We start from the raw sequence: 14,198 nt of genomic DNA, 5'->3' as shown, positions 1-14,198 counted from the left end.
TATGAAATGAGCACTAATCATCCCCCTTCTCTCTGCTTAGTCCATATTTGGACCCCATGACTTCCATCATCACTCTCCTACCATTAACAAATTCCAAACCTTTATTCAGTTTAAATCATCTTGTAATTAAGACACCCCTCCAACTGGGACATCCCTTTACAATTCAAACTTCACACTCTACCATCAAGTGACTTCCTCCCAAATACCACCCTCATTACTTGTCATAAACATAGCCCTTCTTTCCATAATCAAGTCTCTCCTGTGAACTGGACCTCATTCTGTGAACCCTCACCCTCCTCTACAATTAAGTTTTGGTTGTGTGAGAGATGAAGACTATAGGAGGGAAAATCAAACTAACTTGTTCCCCCCACAGTGTCCTCACCCCTTTCCTAACCAAACTCACATGCCTGCTTTAGTCTACTCTGGCCTTGTAAAGTATGCTTTCCATCAATCATGCTGTCCATGTGCAGGAACCTTTCTGAAAACAGTATTGTAGTTATAATTTGTAGGACAATCAGGAAGCTAATTTTTTCCATTTTCTAAATCCCACACACAGCAATCCTCCATGCTAAAATCTAGGCCTCCATTTTGATCTGTAGTGCAAACAAGGGGAAAAAATGACACAAAGATTAGTCAAGAAAGATATGAATATGTGACAACCTACACAAAAGCAACACTGAGGCCCTTACAGATTAAGTTACTGCATAAGGGATATTTAATACTCGAACAGCTACATGTGGTAGAGCTTATCTTCCATACACTAATTTTGTCGTGGGTTGTTAGGAGAATATGACGTGGCTGTATTGTACAATTGTCAGTCCTTCTGGGAAGACATATTAAGCAGAATCAAGAACTTAACAACTGTTGAATTAGATCCAACTCCCCATTAGCTGATCACAGAAATCCAGCCAGCAGAATTCCAGCTTAATAAGGTTAATTCTATGGTTACTGTTGTTGCCAAAAGGTAATGCTTTGTATAATTATAATGGCCCTGACAGTCTGGACTGCAGTAATTGTGCTTTGGTGAACAGGGAACAGAGCTGCTGAAATGCAGTGAAAAGGTTTCAGGATGAAGTGCACAATCAGAATGATTTTATTATTTTACATGTAACTGCCTGGCATTTAGTACTAAGAATGTTTTGTAGCGACTGTAATGGGCAGATTTTAAGAAAAATTGAGGTCAAAAAGAAAGAGATCTTAGCTGTCACATGGAGTTGTGGTAGCCGTTGTGTAAAAATTAATTTTAGAAACATGCTTTTATTGATTTGTTAAGTTGTTAAATAGATAAAAATAAAATGTAGATGTTGGTTGTCAAGGAGTATTGGCAAGTGGGGCAAGTGGTGCATTGTGGTCTGTAGGGTGACAAGAAGAGATCAGAAAGAATACATACTGGATAAAAACAATCAAAGAAGCATCTGTTACTCATGTCTGAAGCAGACGTTTGGAATTTGCTCAGGCCTTTCTCAGTGCCTCATTAGAAAATTGGCTTCAATGATGCATTAAAGAAACCAAGCCTGTAGCAAATAAATATGATACTTACCACAATCTCCATGAAAAGTAAAGTCATTGTCTTGAATATGCTAAGTGACAGCCAGAATGCCAGAAGTGGCACTGCAGCATTGTCAGCTTTGATCAACTCGGAGGCCAGTAAGCACAATACTTAATTTTCTTCAAAAATTACAATGAAGTGGGCAGCTATCAAATGGAGGATTTAGGCCTAAACCTGAGTTACATTAAATAGCCCCTCTGTGCCGATACTACTGTCAGGGAGTCAATCAGTGCATATTCCCAGAATGCATTCCTTGCCCTTGAGATATGCTTGTACTTTCTCTGAATATTGCCATGGTGACCAACCCACCACTCTCTTCTGCTCTTAGTGTTTATTCCCTTCCTATATTCTGTGTCAACCCTTACAGCTGTAACTGCTGCCCCTGTAAAATTTCAGCTGTCTTAATTTCATCAGTCATTCCTCTGTTTCCTCCCTAATCTCTCTGACCCATTGACCTCTTCCCTGTTAATCCTTCTCTGAATTTCTCATTGCTTTCTCCCAGCTTCCTCTTCTCTTCCTCTTTTCCAACCTCTATTACCTTCTTCCCATCCTATTTTAATCTTTTCACCTCTAATCTTCACGCCATTTCTCTAAATTCTTCTCCCCTTTTACCTCCTAATTAAGATTCTGTCCTCAAAACTTTTGACTTTATCCCAAGTCTTTCCCTGTGATTTGCTGCTTATCCCATCTGTACTCCCCTGACCGCAATAATGTCCAATCACAGAAATACCTCTCTGTCATTGCTCTCTAGGTACCCCTCATGTTATTGTGTCCAGATCATTACAGATTTTTCTTAATATTTTCTTTGAAAGCCGAGGCTTTATAAGATATTGGTCAGGCCATGAGCAATTTCAGGTCCCCTATCTAAAAGGGATGTGTTTGCATTGAAAGGGTCCAGAGGAGGTTTATTAGAATCATCTCAGAAGTGGAAGGATTAAAGTATGAGGAGCTTTTGATGTCTATGGGTCTGTATTCACTGGAGTTTAGGAGAATGAGGGGGATTTCATAAAAAGCTACCAAATATTGAAAGGCCTAGATAGACTGGCTGTGGAGAGGATGTTTTCCAATAGTGCCGGTCTACGACGAGAGAGAACAGCCTCAGAATAGAAGGAAGGAATTTCTTCAGCCAGAGGGCAATGAATCTATGGAATTTATTGTCACTGACAGCTGTGAAGGCCACGTCACTGGGTGTATTTAAAGTGGAGGTTGATAGCTTCTTGATTAACAAGGGCATCAAAGGTTACGAGGAGAAAGCCAGAGAAAGGGCTTGTGAAGAAAAATAAATCAGCCATGATTGAATGGCAAAGGATACTTAATTTGCTGAATGGCCTAATTCTGCTCCTATGCCTTATGATCTTATGGTCTAAAATGAGACCTTTCGTCCCATCAGGTGTGTGTTTGCTTTCTGGTCAATTTTCTCAATCCCACTCAAGTCTCTCTAACTCCGTTACTCATGCATTCTGGTCAACTTCAAGTTAAGGCAGAGCTGCGCTGTGATATCTGTCAAGGTCCTGGCTCAGACTTAGCTGCTTTTTTAAGTTCATGGGGATTTTTTTTTTGGACAGAGCAGGAAGCTGGAGGCCAGGTTAGGGTTTAGTGACAGATATTTGGGGAAGGTGGTCCAGGTTGGAGCACTTTGGTTAAAGGCCAGTGATCCCTGTGGACTGATGTTGGGTCTGCAAGTGCTCTGGACAAAGACCTGCTTTGGTGATGACCAGTGGCCCAAAATTCGCTAAAGTCCACGCAGGCTGGCAGGTTCCAGGTTTGGAGGTCTAGTGGGTAGAAATCACAAGGGTCGGTGAACCCGGAGGTCGATAGGTTGGTGAGTTTGGAGTTCAAGGCCTAGAATTTAGGATCCAGTCATTGGCAAGTAGTCAGGTTGATACCGATGTTCAGTACTTGAAGACCGAAGTCAGCAATTCCAGATGTCAAGGCCCGATGACTGAAGTGCTGTGCCTGGGACTGTGGATCCACTGAAGACTGCCCGGAGGTAGACTGTCCTGGGCTTGAAAGTCTGACTATGCATGTATGGTGTTGGCTAGGTGGGAAGGAGGAAATGGGCTTGGTTTTCCCTTGTTGTTTTGGTTTGTTGCTGTTGTTGTTGTTTGTATTGTTCTGCTGAACACTCAGGGCATGTTTTGTTGGTGCCAGATGTGAATTCGGAGGGTGGAAGTTAGTCAAGATGGTGCTAAATGGCAATTCTTTTGCTTGCATCTTTGGAAACAGCTCTATTTCCATTTTTAATATCTCTATTTTTCCCTTTCAGGGTTCTTTTCAAGACCCTGACCTGGAGTTACAGGCTGACTTCGGTTCTTTGCGGGAATGGGACCCACTCTCAGGTTATCACAACTGGCCATTATCTGACATGCTAAGGGCGCAGCCTAAGAGATTGGCTCCCCTTTAGAGGCCTAGGATCTCGGGGCTCTGGAGATGGGTGGATTGAAGGTCAGTGTCCTGGGCTGGTGTGTCAGGGGAGCTCGAAGGTCTTTGGCTGTGTACCCAGAGACCTGAGATCTTTGGGCACAGAGCTTGGAAAGAGTAATGCAATGGATTTTTAACATCATAAACCAGCAAGCTGTTTGTTACGTATCCCCTCTTGCTGTGAAGTGGAGACATCTTTCTCTCTTATTAGGTAAAGAGAGAACCTCTGGTAAGTCAAATACCGGGTGAACATGTAGTCTTTGAAGTACAGCAAGTCTATCTTTGCTTGGTGGTGGGTGCCAATGCTTTTATTTGCCAGGGGGGAGAGGGAGTATCATTGCTTGCTGCCACTTATGGGTGGGAGGGAGGGAAGTTGGGGGGGGGGACTTTGGGGTTCTAACATTTAACTGTCATTCATTCTTTGGGGCATTTCTTTGTTTTTCATGGATGGTTGCGAAGGAAAAACATTTCCGGATGTATATTGTATACATTTCTCTGACATTAAACGTACCTTTGAAACCTTTGACAACACTTGCAGGCTGCCTCCAGCATATTTTTAGATCCTTCCATTCTCAAAGCAAACCAAAGTGTGGCTCCCACTTATATATCAATATGAATGTGTAGAAATCTGGTATGACTAATCACAGTAAATAAAAGAGCTTGATCATCTCAAAATAATGTAAATTTCTTCTAAATTTTCTCTAATGAATGGAGAATCTCAGTAATAACTATTGATTCTTAAGTTAAATTGGTCTATCAATGTTAGAATATTGCACTTATTATAATCTCATTTACATTAATATTTGCTTCAAAGAGTACAAAATCGCCCAAAGCAGCACTTTCTGGCAATGCAGACAAAATGTGCAAATAAGGAGGAAAGCCAGCAGAATGTGATTATAATTACTAATGAAGAAATAAATTGTCATTCAATAAATGTAACAATCTCTCCAATAAAACAGATTGGTAATGTTTCTGCCAAAACCAAAGATAGCAAATCTTTAAAGAACAAACAGTCAAGCATACAGGCCGTGACCCTTCTTCAAGACGAGGGTCCTATCCTGAAGAAGGATCTTGGCCTGAAATGTCAACTGTTTGTTTATGTCCACGCATGCTGCCTTATTTGCTGACTCCCTCCAGTGCTTTATGTATGTAGCTTTGAATTTACAGTATCTGCAGAATTTCTTGTGTTTTACATCTTTAAAGAAGCTACTTGATTCAATAAAAAAGTGCAGTTAATCAGAACCTTCTTTATTGAAGTAGATAACCAGCAACCAATATGATCATAACTCTTCTTAGTCCATTCCCTAAGATTTCAATAGCAATTTCCTACTGCTATTTCTCACTGCTGACATTGGAAAGGAGGTACAGGAGCCTTAGGTCCCAAACGACCAGGTTTAGGAACAGTTATTCTTCAACCATCAGGCTCCAGAACCAGCATGGATAACTTCACTCAGTGCAACACTGAACTGATCACAGAACATAATCAAGGAACTTTCTAGGACTCACAACTCACATTTTCTGTATTATTTATTTGTTTATCTATTAATTAGTTTTATTTGTACATGCACAGTTTGTTTTATTTTGCACACTGATTACTTTCCAGTCTTTGTGTGCAGCTTTTCATTGATTCTGTTGGATTTCTTTGTTCTACTGAGAATGCCTGCAAGAAAATAAATCTCTAGCTAGTATATGGTGACATATACTGTACATACTTTGATAATAAATTTACATTGAACTTTTTGAATTTTGGTACTGGAGGTAGTGATACATGATTTTTATCCTAACCTGGAACACCCATGGAAAGGGGACTTTAAGGAATCTTTTAGTTTTAGAGAAGCTAACATGCATGATCCGTGGCTCAATGTACAGACTAAAGGGTACATTATTTTGCAATCAGCTGTAACTAAGATGTGAAAAACGATCTGCAGTGAAAAAGCAGTAATATTTCCCTAGCACTGGCAGAATCTTGAGATCTTAGGGAGGAGGAAGGGGATAGAGAATCCTACTCGGTATTAGTTACTACCATCTGTCTTCATCCTCATCATCCAGCTCCATCTGCCTAGTCACCCCCCCCCCCACCATTTTATCTATTTCCACCTGTTATCTACCAGCTCCTGTCTCACCCTTCTCCTCTCACTTCTACTTACTTTCTATTTTCCCTCTCTGTGTTGACCAGTCCTTCGCCTCCACAGATGCTGCTTGGCCCACTGAGTTCTTCCAGTATTCTGAGTTCTTTCAGAGAGCAATTTGACCTGCTGGCCTTGCTAATGAATGATTTAATAAACAAAACACGGGAGTGAAAATTATCAGTGTATAAACCCAGCACAGGTAAAACAGAGCATGATTTTCCATGGGACTAAGCAGTTCCATGGACTCTGTTCAGCTAATATCATTTTGTTGTAGTGATTTGACAATCAGAAAATGGATCATTTCCCTGCAGAGTTCACAACAGGATATTAGCTACCAGTATAAAGCATTGCAGAGCAACTGATGCGCACGATGCCCTCAGGAGACAAGTTGATGAAATGGAGAATAATTTCCAGTTGCTTTTAGAATTTGTTGATTATGATATCTTCTAGCTCAGCTGATCTTCAACCGTCCAAGATCCATGATCCATATTCTGTTGCAATAAAATGCCAGTCCCTTGAACCATTATATGTACACAGAATGCATAATCGTACAAATTTAATTTCTAGGAAAATTGAGAACTACAAGCTCCCACCAAACCAAACAGCCACTAAATGCTGTTTCTCATACCCAGGATCTTCATACCCATTTAAGCTAGAGAGTGATGATGGAATTCTACGCTGTTTAGTCAATTGATGAAAAAGGTGCAGATTATGAATCACTGAGTGAATGATCAATTCTGTATTGGAAAAATCTGCATTTTTACTTGAACAGGCAGGCAAAACAACATCAGTGTCCCATGTCTGCATCCATTGTATTGAGGCCTTAGTCACACTCAGCTGTTTCCCCTGGGCAGGCCACACACAAACACCAAACACCTGAAACAGATGCTCTGTCCTAATCCTGTCTGGGCAAGCAGATGGAGAAAAGGGCAATGAAAGATATTTTCCAGGTCTCCTTGAAAAAATGAAACATTCCCATAAACTGTTAGGACTTGCTGCTTGATAACCTGCCAAAGGGAAGAAAGAACATATGTAATAAGCTGAGAGCCTCTATTCAATGCATTGGGAGCTCACTGAAGGCCTGTGTAAATGGTGAAAGGAGCACATTACAATGTGGGAGTTTACTGTTCCAGAATCAGGTTTATTATCACATATGTTACCATATATATTTCATATATGTCAGGAAATACATTGACTTGTGACAGCAGGGCACTGCAAGAAATAAAAATTGCTATAAATTATAATAAAGAATCAATATATAGTACAAATGAGGAATAGCAAGGTAGTTCATGGATTGTTCAGAAATCTGATCATGGGGGGGGGGGGGGGGTGGTGGTGGAAGACTGTTCCCAAAGCATTGAGTGTGGGTCCTCAGGCTCCTCCTCTGCCTCCTTCCTGATGGTAGTAATGAAGTAATGAAAAGAGCACACGTCCCTCTTGCCAATGTACATGTCGTCACATTGACCTCTTCAGTTACCTTAGATCCTACAAAACTGGGGAGAACATGAGTTACAATCAGTCCAGAGAAACTGTGTAAGAGACAGAATGAGAGGGAATCTTGCAGGTATTTAACATTATGAAAGAGGTAGAGGCAGGAGTGGTGCTTCTACTTGTATGCGACATAAGAACTAGGGGACATAACATCAAGATTCAGTGGAGTAGATTTAGGATGGAGAGGAAGATGAAATGCTATTCCCAAGAAGTAGTGAATCTATGGAATTCTCTCGTTGGGGAAGCAGGAGAAGCTACATTAATAAACATATATAAGACACAGTTAGATAGATTATTGCCTTGTAGAAGAACTGAGGATCACATTGAAAAGGCAGGAAGGCCGAGCTGAGACAATGGCCAGTTCAGCCATGAACTTGTTAAGTGGCAGAGCAGGCTAGAGGGCCAGATGTTCTCCTATTTCTCTTTACTTCTTATGTTCTTAAATAAGCATAAATGCCAGACATACCTAAGTATCATGGTCTAACCAAAGAGTTTTCCAAAGCAGTTAACTTTCAGGTCTTACATTGTAAACTACATGAACATAGGAAGAGAAAAGAATCCTCTGATATGACTTATATTTTTAATATTTGAGCCAGTAAGATGAAGAATGGCCTTATAGACATTTTCTGCTCTTGGCCAAACTACACTTTTATATTTACTACAATATTAAAAAATAATTGATGTACAGACATAGTATTTTAGATGAAATATTTATCATGCATTTAAGCAAATATACCTTAGTCAGTAATACAATTATGAGAGAAATCCCACACCTGGAAGACATGCGATTGTTTCTGTTGCTGTCAAGTGTCTTTATCTTAATTGTTCATTCAAAAATGCACAGCATTATTAATTGGTTCAAACATGGGCTTTTAAATTTTTGTGGATGGTCATTGTTTTTAATAACAGTCTTTTTAGAAATTAAGAATAAAAATTACACTTAACTCTCCAATCACAAAAGTTGCTTTACATACATACACTATATGCTAAGAATAATACATGCATATCATAAAATCAATATCAATTTATATTTTGGGGTATAAATGGCAGTTAGAAAATTGTTGGCAGCTATAAACTTTAAAATGTTATAAGAATAAATACCTTACTTAAAACCTAGCCTGCCACTGTCATAACAACAGTGTTGTACATGAAGTTTATGAATGACTCCTGTTCCCTGCAGATACATTGCACAAAACATTTTTTATAGTTGAATTTGCATGTGGAACAGAACTTCCTGGTGTTTGCGACCATTTTTAAACCTGTTGGGTGAGGTACAGAGTCTCAGCTTAACCTTGGATGTTCTTAAATATTTATTGATTCACAGTGAAGCTGACATGCTTTAATTAAGCTACTACATGTAAAATTTCCATATATTTAAGAATGCACATTTATAAATAATTTCACTTTAGATTTAAGAGTATTTTTTTTTGCTCTGGGAGTTGCCTGGGGCAGCAATAAACATGCTTCTTGCTACTAAGCAGGAGAAAATCGATGAAAATCTGGGTCCTCTCATTACTTCAGTCCATTCCTATGAGCCCAAATTATACAGCAGCTAAATGGTATTTAAAAGTTTACACTGTCAGTGGAACATAACCCAACAAGATAATTATTATTTGCCATAATTTGCAGGAAGTCAAAGTCACTTGATTAAAATCTCGCCTATAGCAGTGGAAGGACCCACAGCACATAATTTATTTGAAACTGATGAGCTGCTAGGTTCTGAGATAAGACTGGCATCATTTACGCCACTGCGTGCAGATGTAGCTGGCATGCTACAGTTGCCTTGGCAAAAATTATTTCATATATTTTATTAGTTACATCAGTTTGACAGTTTCAGTCCAAATTAAATAGCCTCTTCCATTTGCAGTGATCTTCTTTCTCAAGGTTTAAAATGGAATTCACATCTTCCCCAAAACTTCTCCCCTCAAACAAAACAACTTCCCAAATGCTTGAAGGGCAACTAATATTATTGACATGATCACACATATGCTTTGAAAATAAATAATGCAGAATCAGAAAAATGTTTTAAAACAATAAAATGATCAGATATATCCCATTTAAAGGTCAGTTTACTCTCAACAGCATCACATTTTGGTGGATGCTCTTTGTGACTAGTCACCAATTCAGAATCAGAATCAGAATGGGGTTTATTATCACTGGCATATGATGTGAAATTTGTTAACTTAGCAGCAGCAGTTCATTGCAATACATAATCTACCAGAGACAGAATAATAATAAATAAAATAAATGTAATAATAAGTAAACAAGTAAATCAATTGCATGTATTGAATAGATTTTAAAAATGTGTAAAAACAGAAATACTGTATATTTTTATAAAAGCAAGGTAGTTTTCAAAGCTTCAATGTCTATTTAGGAATTGGATGGCAGAGGGGAAGAAGCTGTTCCTGAATCATGGAGTGTGTGCCTTCAGGCTTCTGTATCTCCTACCTGATGGTAACAGTGAGAAAAGGGCTTGCCCTGGGTGCTTGAGGCCCTTAATAATGGACGCTGCCTTTCTGAGACACTGCTTCCTAAAGACGTCCTGGGTACTTAGTAGCCTAGTGCCCAAGATGGAACAGATTAGATTTACAACCTTCTGCAGCTTCTTTCTTCCATTTCTTGATAGCCTTGGCCACCCAGAAATGAAAATGCTGTCTATTTATTAGTCCAGCCTCTGTATTATTGTCCAACAGTATCTGTTTCTGATCATTATTTTGATTACCTAAGTAAAAATTGGCTATTTAGTGTTCATTTCCTTTAATGATAATCTCCAATGCTTATACATGGCATTGCAGATTTTTTTGTCGAAAAATAAAAAAAATCTGCACTGCTTTTTTACTTAACCACTATATCTAGGTGTGAGTCCAAACAGTTCAAATAAAGCATACTGGACACATAAGAGACTGTAGATGCTGAAATCTGAAACAACAATCTTCTGGAGCAACTCAAAGGGTCAAGCAGCATCTGAGAGAAGAAAGAATACTAAGAGAAAGAAGAAGAGGTAGTAAAAAAAAGAGGAAGAGGAAGACAATGAGGAGGAATAAGAAGATGAAGAGCAAGCAGAAGGAAACAAAGAAGAGGTGGAAGATGAAGATGAAGAAGAAAGAAAGAAGAAGAGGAAAAATAAAGAAGAGTACAAAGTAAAAAGTGCAATGTACAAATTAAATTTATTATCAAAGTCACCACATACAACATTGAGATTCATTTTCTTGTGGGCATAGTCAATAAATCTATAGAATAATAACCATAACAGAATCAATGAAAGATGCAATAAACCAAAATGCAGAATACTACAAACTATGTAAATACAAAAAGAATACATGATAATAACAAATAATCAATAACTATTGAGAGCATGAGATGAAGAGTCTTTGAAAGTGAACCCATTGGTTGTGGGAACATTTCAATGATGGGGAATTGAAGTTGAGTGAAGTTATCCCATTTGGTTAAAGAATCTAATGGCTGAGGGTTAGTAACTGTTTCTGAACCTTGTGGTGTGAGTTCTAATGCTCCTTACCTCCCCACTGAAGGCAGCAACAAGAAGAAGAAAAGTAATATGAAGAAGAGGAGGAAGACAAGGAGGAAGAAGAGGAAGAGAAGCAAAAGAGGAAGAAGGTAAAGAAGAGAGAGAAAAAGAGGAAAATGAAGAGGAAGAAAAAGAAGCAGAGGAAGCAGAAAATGCAGAAGAAGAGGAAAAAGATGAAAAGGAAGGAGAGGAGAAGAAGAGGATAATGAGGCAGAAAAGGAGGAAGAAGAATTGGAAAAAGAGGAAAAAGAAGAGGAGAAATAAGAGGAAGATGATGAAGAGGAAGAAGAGGAAATGAAAGACGAGGATGTGGAAGAGAAAAGAAAGAAAAGGAGGAAGAAGAAGTAGAAGAAAAAGAGGAAGAGGAAGAAGAAGGAGGAGGTAAATGTGTTGGGAGTGACAGTAACTTTTTAAAAATGTTTTAGAAACTTTTTTGTTGTTATCCTTAATCTGTGTTTCAATTTAACCAAACTGGCTGATGGGGCAGTGCAATGTTTATATGCATGTTATGAGGAAATGATTATGTGCAGCCTTTGAGTACATCAAAGCAGGCAAATTCACAGGGTGTGACTAAGTACACCCCTGATCCTTCTGGGAAGCTAGTGAAAAGAAGTTGTGAGGCCCTTATAGAAATATTTGTTTTGTCATTCACCACTGAAGTTCCAGGAAACTGGAGATTGGTGACTGTTGGTCTATTGTTCATGAAGGGTAGTATTAAGTAAGGCAAGGAAATTGCAGAATGCTGAGCCTGACTTCAGTTGTAGCTGAGTTTTTGAAGAGAATTGTGGGACAGAATCTACCATCACTTAGATTATCGAGGCCTGATCAGGAGTAGTCAGCATGGTTTTGTGCATAGAAAGTCATGTCTAATTAATCTTTAGGAGGTTTTTGAAGAGGAACCTAAAGGGATAGATGAAGATAGGGCCATAGATGTTGTTTATATGGACTTCAGGAAAGTAGGAAGGAATTGGATATGGTCCTACATGGTAAGTTGATGTAGAAAGTTAAATTGCATGGGATTCAGGGAGAACTATTTAAATGAATTCAGAGTTAGCTCAATAATAGGAAGCAGAATGTGATGGTTGAAGGTTAATTCTCTGACTAGAGACCCTGACTAGTGTGGTGCCTCAGGGGTCAGTGCAGGGACCTCTGTTATTATTAATAATGTAAATGATTTGTAAATTAATGTATAAGGCATAATTAGCAAGTTTACTGATGATTCTGCATGAGGGAAGGGGTCTTATTGTTATAAACATTGCAAAGAGATCTTGATCAATTAGGGAGATGGGCTGAATTTCAACTTGAAGTGTGAACTGACGCTTTTTAGGCAGTGGATGGCGGAACACTGATGAATGTTGTGTAACAATTCATTGAAATTGTCACACATGTAGATAAGGTGGTATAGAAGGCATTTAGCAATACTGGTCTTCATCAGTCAGGGCAATGAGTTTAGGACTAGGGACATTGTATTGCAGTTTTATATGTCTTTGGTGAAACCACATGTGATCCATTCTGAACAGTTTTGGTCACCATGTTACAGGAAAGACACTGTCAAGCTGGAAAGGGTGCAGAAGCAATTTACAAAGATGCTGCCTGGACTAGAGAACCTGAGTAATAGGGATGAGCTGGCTATTCTATGGAGCATAGAGAGAAAGCGGGATGACTCAGAACTTCATAAAATCATGAAAGTCAGTCTTTTCTCCAGGGTGGGAAGCCCAAATCTAGAAGGCACATATACAGGAGAAGAGGGGGAAGATTTAAGAGACTTCCTTAACCATAGGGTACTGAGTACAACTGTAACATTTAAAAGGTATATAGATAGGTACAGGTAGAGGAAGGCTTGGAAGGTTATGGGCTAACTGTGTGCAACTAGAACTAGCAGTGAGGTTGTTGTGGCTGGCATGGGTCAGTTGGGCTGAAGGAACTGTTTCAATACTGCTTATTCTAACTTGAACTGAAACAACGGCAATTTACTTTCTGCCACAGCTGCTGCTCAACCCACTGAGTTCCTCCATCAAAGTGTTGCTCCCATTAAAGCATAACTTCCAGTTTTCATTCTAACACTCATATTATCTCCAGGTAATCTGCATAAAATTTTGTGTTTCCTATGCAGACTATTTAATATTGAAAAATTTGTGACCTAAATATTAAACGTGTGAACTATTGCAGTTATATTTACTTAACTTTATCTTTTCAATTCCCCACTTTGGCCCCCTTTTACCTATCCACTTCTCCTCTCCTGCCTACCACCTTCCCCTGATGCTCCTTCGCTTTCTCCCATGGTCCATTCTCCACTCCTATCAGATTCTTTCTTCTCCAGCCTTTTGCCATTTCCATTTATCACCTCCTATAATTTTAGTTCATTCCCCTCCCTCCCTTTCCCCCACCGACCATCTATCACCTTATAGCTTGTATTCTTTCCCCTCCCTCTACTTTCTTATTCCGGCTTCTTCCCCCTTTCCTTTCCAGTCCTGATGAAGGGTCTCGGCTTGAAATATCAACTACTTATTAATTTCCAGAGATGCAGCCTGACCTGCTGAGTTCCTCAGCATTTTATGTGTGTTGTTCTGGATTTCTGGCATCTGCAGAGTCTCTTGTGTTGGTCTCTTTCAGCTGCCTGCTTGAGTGCATGTTATCAAGTCAGTATGCCTTGGGCCGTAAATGAATGTTGTAAATTACAAAAAGAACAATTATAATATGAAAGCACATAGAAATAAAGTGCAGAATTTTGTTTCTCACTCTGTTGCCATGCAACCTCTACCACCAAGAAGGATAAAGCTACCAAGTGCATGGGAACATCACCACTTTAGGTTTCTCTCTAAATTATGCACCATCATCAGTCTTTCATTGACACTGTATCTAAATGTTGGAACCCAGCACACTGTGGGAGTGCCTTCACAGTGGTTCAGAAAGGTTGTTCCTTTCTCAATGGGAAATCAATGCTGGCTTTACCAGCAACATCCAGATCCAAAAAAAACTGAATAATTAAAAACATTCTTAACTTAATACTAATTTTATCAATGTCCTTTAAAAATCTAATTTCTGCAATTTTATCAACTCTTCTGATCAGTAATTTAATTTT

Source organism: Hypanus sabinus, chromosome 14 (genome assembly GCF_030144855.1).
Source record: "Hypanus sabinus isolate sHypSab1 chromosome 14, sHypSab1.hap1, whole genome shotgun sequence".
Taxonomy (NCBI): domain Eukaryota; kingdom Metazoa; phylum Chordata; class Chondrichthyes; order Myliobatiformes; family Dasyatidae; genus Hypanus; species Hypanus sabinus.
This window is presented reverse-complemented; position numbering follows the sequence as displayed.